The sequence below is a fragment of the Hordeum vulgare genome, chromosome 4H, assembly GCF_904849725.1.
Source record: "Hordeum vulgare subsp. vulgare chromosome 4H, MorexV3_pseudomolecules_assembly, whole genome shotgun sequence".
Lineage (NCBI taxonomy): Eukaryota > Viridiplantae > Streptophyta > Magnoliopsida > Poales > Poaceae > Hordeum > Hordeum vulgare.
The window spans coordinates 522,237,310-522,245,670 of NC_058521.1; positions in this window are offsets into that span (position 1 = coordinate 522,237,310).

The following is an 8,361-nucleotide window of genomic DNA, read 5'->3' on the forward strand; positions in this document are numbered from 1 at the left end:
GTCCTCTGACTGGAGTCGGCAAGGACAAATAAAGCCATCTGCGTCGCATCCCAGGCCATAGCTAGCATAGGATAGGGTCATGTGTATGATTGATCAGAGAGGGTTTTGCGTCCACATGATTGATCACAGAGGGAGGGAGGGAGGGTTTTTACATCGTGCAGGCTTTTGCTTTACCTGTCCCAAATCATACAGTGTACAATCCACAGAGCGCCGAAGCGTTGCTGTCTCACTGCGGCTGTATCTGTATGTGAGCGCAGCGCAGCGTAGCGTAGATGGGCGGTAGAGTGCGCAGTGTTGGCCCGGTTTGGAGGCGCTGATGGCCATTTGACCGGGGCAGGAAGGAAGCAGCCGTCGCCATCCATCCATCGGAGTGCCAGTGCCCCTGCTCTGCTTTCCGAGATCCACGACGTGACGCCTCCATGCCAACCGCACACCCACACACGCGCGGCCTTGTCGCTTTTGCGCGCCCGCGCTCACAGGTGGGAAAAAGGGCGAGGCCAAAGGCTCGCCGCGGCTTGCCAGCCCATGGGCGCGCGTGGCGTGGCCGAGCAAGCAAGCCATGTGGGCAAGGCGAGGTGACACAACCGCGCGCGCGCGCGCGCACACACACACACAGTCGGCCATATGCTGGAGCTGGACCACGAGTGCGCGTGCATGCATGCATGTGTCCACCTGCGTCGGCTCGGCGGGCCTCTCATTGATTGACGTGTTCGTGGAGCCACTGTGCATCACTGCGTCGCCGAGCACCTGCCTGCCTGCCTGCCTTTAACAAAAGGAGCGCAAGCAAGCGCAGTTCGGATCGATCGATACGGATCGAGAGATTTTGGACCGGATCGTGCATGCCATTAGCCTTGGACTGGCAAAGGCTGGAAGGTTTGACGCCTTGACGGGTCTCTTTATATCGCACTTGGTGTGTTGTAGGTACTGTGCGCGCCACTATATATGCCAGCCAGGAATGTGCGGCTGTTGAGTGGTCTCTCTTCCTTCCGCTTGTGATGAATGGAACGCTCCATTATGTTGCAGCCCCCGTTCCATTTGGACCCCAGTGGGGGCTCTGCTGCGCCCTGCGGTTGCATCACTCGTGCCGGGGCCTCCATGTGCAATCAATGCCCGAGTGCGCACAAGGGGAATTTTCTGCGGCGAGAAGAACAGGAAAAAGTGATGCTGGTTTCAAATTTGAGGTAATAGTACTTGAGATGTGATGATTTGGTCCGAACCTTAAAAAACTACACCCCGCCATCCAAAAACTTGCACTGGATGTGCCAATTTGGTCCAAAGCCAAATCAAACAATGAGAAGTGGCGCCACGCTAGTTGAGCTGGTCGACGCCGTAGTTTTGCACATACCCTCATGTCTTTTTGCCTAATTATTATGGCGGTTGGTCAGGAGCCACTCCTACCTTCAGTTGGAGAAGTCCACGTTCATGTTGACGGCCGTGCCTCTCAGGACGCTGCGAGGTTGCTCACTTCATGGATAGAGGCCTAAAGATTGTTGAGGTCCGGTAGGTGGTATAGTCTTGTTGGGGCTGCTCCTTCTCTTCGTTGGTGACGAGTTCTTCTTCATGTACTTGTTCAAAACCTGACATTTCTTGGTCAAAAGTTGCATCTCCTTCATGTGCAGCATAATGCAGTTGTTCATTATCGATGGAGAAACGATTAGGCATAGGTGTGGATAAGAAGTACACAACTCCAGGAATTTGTATACAATGACGGCCACTACAAACTACTACCATACAAACGCTAGTAAGAACACAAATGTTAACAAGGGTGTTAACGACAATGGAGCGGAGATGATTGTAGTGAAGATCAAGGGAGTTGGCCAACATGGTGATCACTCCTCCACACACAATATCTCCTCGTGCATGATTTGCTTGATGCGGGAGTGAAACCACAACTTCTCTCTAAGGTGGTTTTGGTAATTAATGACGACATATGTGTCATTCGACTAATGATTCTATCTAGTATATTTCAGGAAAAGTTCACTGAGGCATTGGCTAAGCATTGTGAGGAGAACCCCTAGATGTAAGGAACATCTATTGTCAACAAGCTTGAAGACTCTACATTTTATATTTTGTGAAAAATCACACTTGAGTCCATAGGAAAGCCAATACAATTAAAAGGGGATGAGGTGACTATGATGGTTCCTCAAGTGCTTAGAGTTAGCCACCAAAAATACTCATGAATTCCCCCACAAATATTCTGTCCAAATCCTTAATATCCAAAATTCGATGCCACCAACTTTTTCCATCTGGTCCTATCGAGTTTTCCTTAGACATATCTCATGCCAAACCCTAGCGTCTCGGTGACACCAAGTCTTGTTTCGGTCTGACCGAGAATCAGCGACCAACTCTTTGTCTACCCGTTTCTAAGAATCAGAATTGAGTTTTAGGAACCAGTGCCACCGAGTCTGGTAACTGCCGAGAACACCAAAAATCGGACCCACCGAGATTCATATATCGATCTCACTGTGTCGTGGGTATAAGCCTGACAGTAGATGTGTAGGGTACGAAAAGGATGGGCAGAGTCTTAGCTACGGCGAGGTCGTATGAGTTCAGGCCCCTCTATGGTGGAGGTAATAGCCCTACGTCTCAGTGCTCAGGGAGCTTGTTGTCGAGTGGAAATATGGAACACAATGAGTTGCTAACCCCTCTACCAGTGGGGGAGGGTGGCTTATATAGAGTGCGCTGCCCTCCACAACGGTTCTGGTACAGGGGTGGAGTAGTGGGGATTGAATGCGTACGTTACAGGTAACGTACGCCCTAAATGCCAATAAATGCACCCGGAAACGTACGACCGTTTCCCTCCACGGGGGTTGCGATGTACTAAGTGGTATCCAGTCGGTTAGCTTGATATCCTCCGAATAATAACCTCCGACTGGATGGTCGAGGACCTGTTACCGATTGGATGATGGGGACTCCTTAATTCAGTCGGAACTGACTAAGGATCTTGTCCTTTGTGAGGGGTAGTCCTTGGGTAAGACCTACATGACAGGCCTATGACCCTACCCTAGGACTATAATGTTGGAAATATGCCCTAGAGGCAATAATAAATTAGTTATTATTATATTTCTTAGTTCATGATAATCGTTTATTATCCATGCTATAATTGTATTGATTGGAAACACAATACTTGTGTGGATACATAGACAAAACACTGTCCCTAGTAAGCCTCTAGTTGACTAGCTCGTTAATCAAAGATGGTCAAGGTTTCCTGGCCATAGGCAAGTGTTGTCACTTGATAACGGGATCACATCATTAGGAGAATCATGTGATGGACTAGACCCAAACTAATAGACGTAGCATGTTGATCGTGTCATTTTGTTGCTACTGTTTTCTGCGTGTCAAGTATTTATTCCTATGACCATGAGATCATATAACTCACTGACACCGGAGGAATGCTTTGTGTGTATCAAACGTCGCAACGTAACTGGGTGACTATAAAGATGCTCTACAGGTATCTCCGAAGGTGTTAGTTGAGTTAGTATGGATCAAGACTGGGATTTGTCACTCCGTGTGAACGGAGAGGTATCTCGGGGCCCACTCGGTAATACAACATCACACACAAGCCTTGCAAGCAATGTAACTTAGTGTAAGTTGCGGGATCTTGTATTACGGAACGAGTAAAGAGACTTGCCAGTAAACGAGATTGAAATAGGTATACGGATACTGACGATCGAATCTCGGGCAAGTAACATACCGAAGGACAAAGGGAATGACATACGGGATTATATGAATCCTTGGCACTGAGGTTCAAACGATAAGATCTTCGTAGAATATGTAGGATCCAATATGGGCATCCAGGTCCCGCTATTGGATATTGACCGAGGAGTCTCTCGGGTCATGTCTACATAGTTCTCGAACCCGCAGGGTCTGCACACTTAAGGTTCGACGTTGTTTTATGCGTATTTGAGTTATATGGTTGGTTACCGAATGTTGTTCGGAGTCCCGGATGAGATCACGGACGTCACGAGGGTTTCCGGAATGGTCCGGAAACGAAGATTGATATATAGGATGACCTCATTTGGTTACCGGAAGGTTTTCGTGCATTACCGGAAAAGTTTCGGGCTCATCGGTAGTGTACCGGGAGTGCCGGGAGGGGTGCCAGGGACCATCGGGAGGGGTGTCACGCCCCAAGGGGTCTCATGGGCTATGGGAAGAGATAAACCAGCCCCTAGTGGGCTGGAATAAGTTCCCACTAAGGCCCATAAGGTTTGAGAAGGAAAAAACACAAGGTGGAAAGAGTTTCCAAGTGGGAAGGTGGAATCCTACTCCAAGTAGGATTGGAGTAGGACTCCTCCACCTCCAATTTCGGCCAAACCTTTAGGTTTTGAGGCTGCCTCCTCCCCTCCCTCCCACCTATATATACGGAGGTTTTAGGGCTGATTTGAGACGACTTTCTCACGGCTGCCCGACCACATACCTCCATAGTTTTTCCTCTAGATCGCGTTTCTGCGGAGCTCGGGCGGAGCCCTGCTGAGACAAGGTCATCACCAACCTCCGGAGCGCCGTCACGCTGCCGGAGAACTCTTCTACCTCTCCGTCTCTCTTGCTGGATCAAGAAGGCCGAGATCATCGTCGAGCTGTACGTGTGCTGAACGCGGAGGTGCCGTCCGTTCGGTACTAGATCGTGGGACTGATCGCGGGATTGTTCGCGGGGCGGATCGAGGGACGTGAGGACGTTCCACTACATCAACCGCGTTCACTAACGCTTCTGCTGTACGATCTACAAGGGTACGTAGATCACTCATCCCCTCTCGTAGATGGACATCACCATGATAGGTCTTCGTGCGCGTAGGAAATTTTTTGTTTCCCATGCGACGTTCCCCAACATATAACCCCATCATTATTCCCCGAATGGATTGGGGTTGAAACGACGAAGCGATGCTTGAAGTTTGGATCCGACTGGAGCGGGCTTGGCTTGGGCGTTGCTTGCCTCAATCCATTTTATCTTTTCTGACCAACGATCCGAGTGGAAGTACTCGTGAAACAGACTGTCGGAAGCCGAGTGCTTTTGCGGCATCTTCTGACGCGACCGGTCAACTGACAGCGGCGGATTTTCCGGGATCTCAAATTTAGGGTTCCGCGCGCTCAGCGGGGATGACGCCATCGCGCTCGAGTAGCGCCTGACGCCCCGATCCTCGCGCCTTCAACCTCTCCACTAAAATTGCCGCGGTGGGTCGGGGGATAAGGTTTCGGGCCCGCCTGCCAGCGACCCAGTCGGAACCCTACTTAAATCTCGGCGGCGAGGGTTCTTCGTTATGCTCGCCGAATCTCTTGCCTTCGCCTGCTCCATCTCTCTCGCCACCTCCAGCGCCTCCACACTCCTCCCTCCTCCTTCCTCCCGTGGGTTCGCAGTTTCCGCCATGACCAAGGGTCACACCAGCAAGATGGAGGCGAGGAAGAAGAAGGGGAAGGCGGCGGCTCCTGCTCAGCGGCGGCAGCGACCGCTGCCGGCGGGGTGGATTCAAGGCGACTTCCTCCCCTCCACGGTGATGGAGGGGGATCTGCTGCAGCTGGTTGAGCACGGGATGATCGTGCACAAGTCCTGGAGGCTGCCGGCGGAGAACGAGGTCGAGCCGGCGCCCCGGGAGGGGGAGCGCGTCTTGCTGCTCAGCCACGTCTATCGAGGTTTCTCCTTGCCCCCGCATCCTTTCTTCAAGGGCATCATGAATCACTTCGGGGCACAACTTCACCACTTTCCCCCGAACGCCATTGCCCATCTCTCTGCTTTTATAGTCTTGTGCGAGTGTTTCATTGGCTGTCCTCCCCATTGGGGGCTATTCAAGCACATATTTTCTGCTAGATCCCAAACCATCAAACGACTCAGCCAGTCGGATGATAAAACACATCTTCTCCAGCTCTGCAGGGGCCTAGGTTTCCAGAAAAAGAGTCGGAGCAGTTATCCTGCTCTCCAGCTAAGTGAGTCGGTCAGGAACTGGCAGTCGACGTGGTTCTACTGCCAGGATATCGCCTGTCCGAATACTTCGACAGGGCTGCCTCCCTTTAGCTTAGATTGGCCCGCCCCACCTAAGCAACTCGCGCTCACGAGGGCGGAGAAGAACGACATCCAGCCTCTGGTCGGGGCGCTTGTAGATGTCGCCAGGAGGGGGGTCACTGGCATAGACTTGCTGGAGGTCTTCCTCGGTCGGCGTATCCGACCCCTGCACGCTCGCGACCACGCCATGTGGCATTATACGGGCCCCGAGGATTCCACTCGGACCAACGTTGTGGGCGTGACTGAGGAGAGGGTGACCTCGTGGGTGCTCCAGATCACAGGCCCCTGCGAGAATCCCAAAGGATCTCGGCGAGTGAAGCCTTTCTGCACGGAAAATCCTCCTCCAAATCAGGTGAGTGGCACTTGTCGGGTGCTCCTAACTGTCTTAATCTTATCGTTTGCTTGAATCTCTGTGTGACGTCTGATGTCGCCGACTGAATTTCATGCAGGAGTGGACCAACTGGTTTTCTCCCGTCTCGAACGGGAACCCGGCCGAGGAGGAGGAAGGCAGCCAGGAAGGCAGCGTGGAGAGCGCTGAATATGTCTCCGACAGTGCGGAGTCGGAGGAAGAGACTAGCGAGGAAGAGGAGGAAGACGAAGAGCAAGACTCGCCGCCTCCGCAAACAGAGCATCGGACCAAGCGCCGACACGAGCATGCCGTTCCCTCGGCCCCTCCAGCATCTTCGAGTGCTCCGCCCACTGCCCCGGTGGTCCCGAGTGCTCGGAGCACCAAGAGGGTCAGGAACGCTGCCGCTGAGCCCGCGGGTCAGCCTTCCAAGGCGGCCAAACCGAGTGGGTCCAAACCTCGGAAGGCTCTGCCGCGGATGAGGGTTGCTGTCCCCGTCACCTCCACGTAAGTGTATCGATCTTCTAATTTCTTCTGATATCCGAGTGAATTCCTGTTCATTGGTCGAATGGATTTCACTCGACAGAGTCGCTACTTCTGCTACCTCTCCGGCGCGCCAGGAGGATGACCCCATGGACACGGATAACGTCGTCTCGTCCCAGCCAGGTGCGTTGTAGTGACTTCGAGTGTTTTATTCTATCATAGGTTCTGCCTCTTTCTTTTTCTGAGATCTTGTGTCGTTCGGTCTATCAGGGGCGATTTGCGTGGACGAGGGCGATCAGGGGAGAGCTGAACAGGCTGCGGAGCCCGTTCTTGAGGCTGCTTCGCCTGTTGCTGCTCTCACCGCCGACGTGCCGCCGACTGAGGCGCTGCCGCCGACTGAACCGGCGCTGGTGGTTGAGGTGCCGACTGGAGCGGACCTTGGGATGCCTCAGGAACTTCCGACGATGCTAGGCTCGTCGAATGTCGAGTTCAACATGCAGCGTCTCCCGGAGGAGCAGGTGGGAGCGGCCAAGGGAGCCATGGTGCAGGCGGAGCTGATGGCTGGAGAAGCCAAGAGGGCCTACGACTCCGTCGCACCCTTGTACCAGCGGAGCTTGGAGCTGCGGGATGATATCCGAGTAAGTGGGCTAGTAAGTATTTACTTTTCTCTTGTAACCCACTGGGTGTTTTTGGATAGCATCTGTTGTTTGCAATGGGTTCACTCTGAGTGAACCCAGTGGGTGTAGTCCCCGAGACTTCTGTCGAGTGCTTGCACCGGCAGTTGTCTTTATACATATTGTCTTTGTTTTGGTCAAGTCTGTAAATAACATGACCGAGTGCGAGTAGTTGTGGCACTCGGAGTGCACGTACTGTAAGAGTCCCTGAGAGTAACTTGTACTCAGGTCGGGTAGTATTGGCCTCATAGGCGTAGGTGGTAACATGCATCTCAATAGGGCGGGCCTGCTTGAGTTGCATGCCAGTGGGGTCACTCTTAGTGAACCCACTGGGTGTAGTCCCCGAGGCCACTGTCAACTGCTTGCATCGGCAGGGGTCTGAAGAACTTAGAATTTTGTTGTTGGATTTTCTGATTGTCCCTTGGTGTTTGCTGGCAGAAAACTTGTGAAATGGGAACAACCTATGAGACTCTCAGGGCGGAGAAGAATCAGTTAGCTAGTGAGCTTGATGCGGCGCTACTTGCAATAGCTGGCATGAAGGATGCTCTGGCGGGGCGAGAGAAGTCATTGGAGCAGGCGCGTGAAGCGAACAAGGTGTTGACTGAAGAAGTTGAAAAGATGGGGAAACAAAGGACTGCAGTGATGCGACAGATGGATGTGTTGAACAAACGGTGCAGAGCACAAGAGAAATACGTGAGCGACTGGGCTCGGCAGATGATGATGCATCTGGCTGGTAAGTCCTGCTTTTTTCGAGTGCTTGTGTTATGCGTGTCACACTCGGCGCTTATTGTTTGCTTGTCCTGTTGTCACAGATTTTTGCTTTGACGCTGAAGCTGAAGCAGCTGATGTGGAGCGGTCGATTCTCG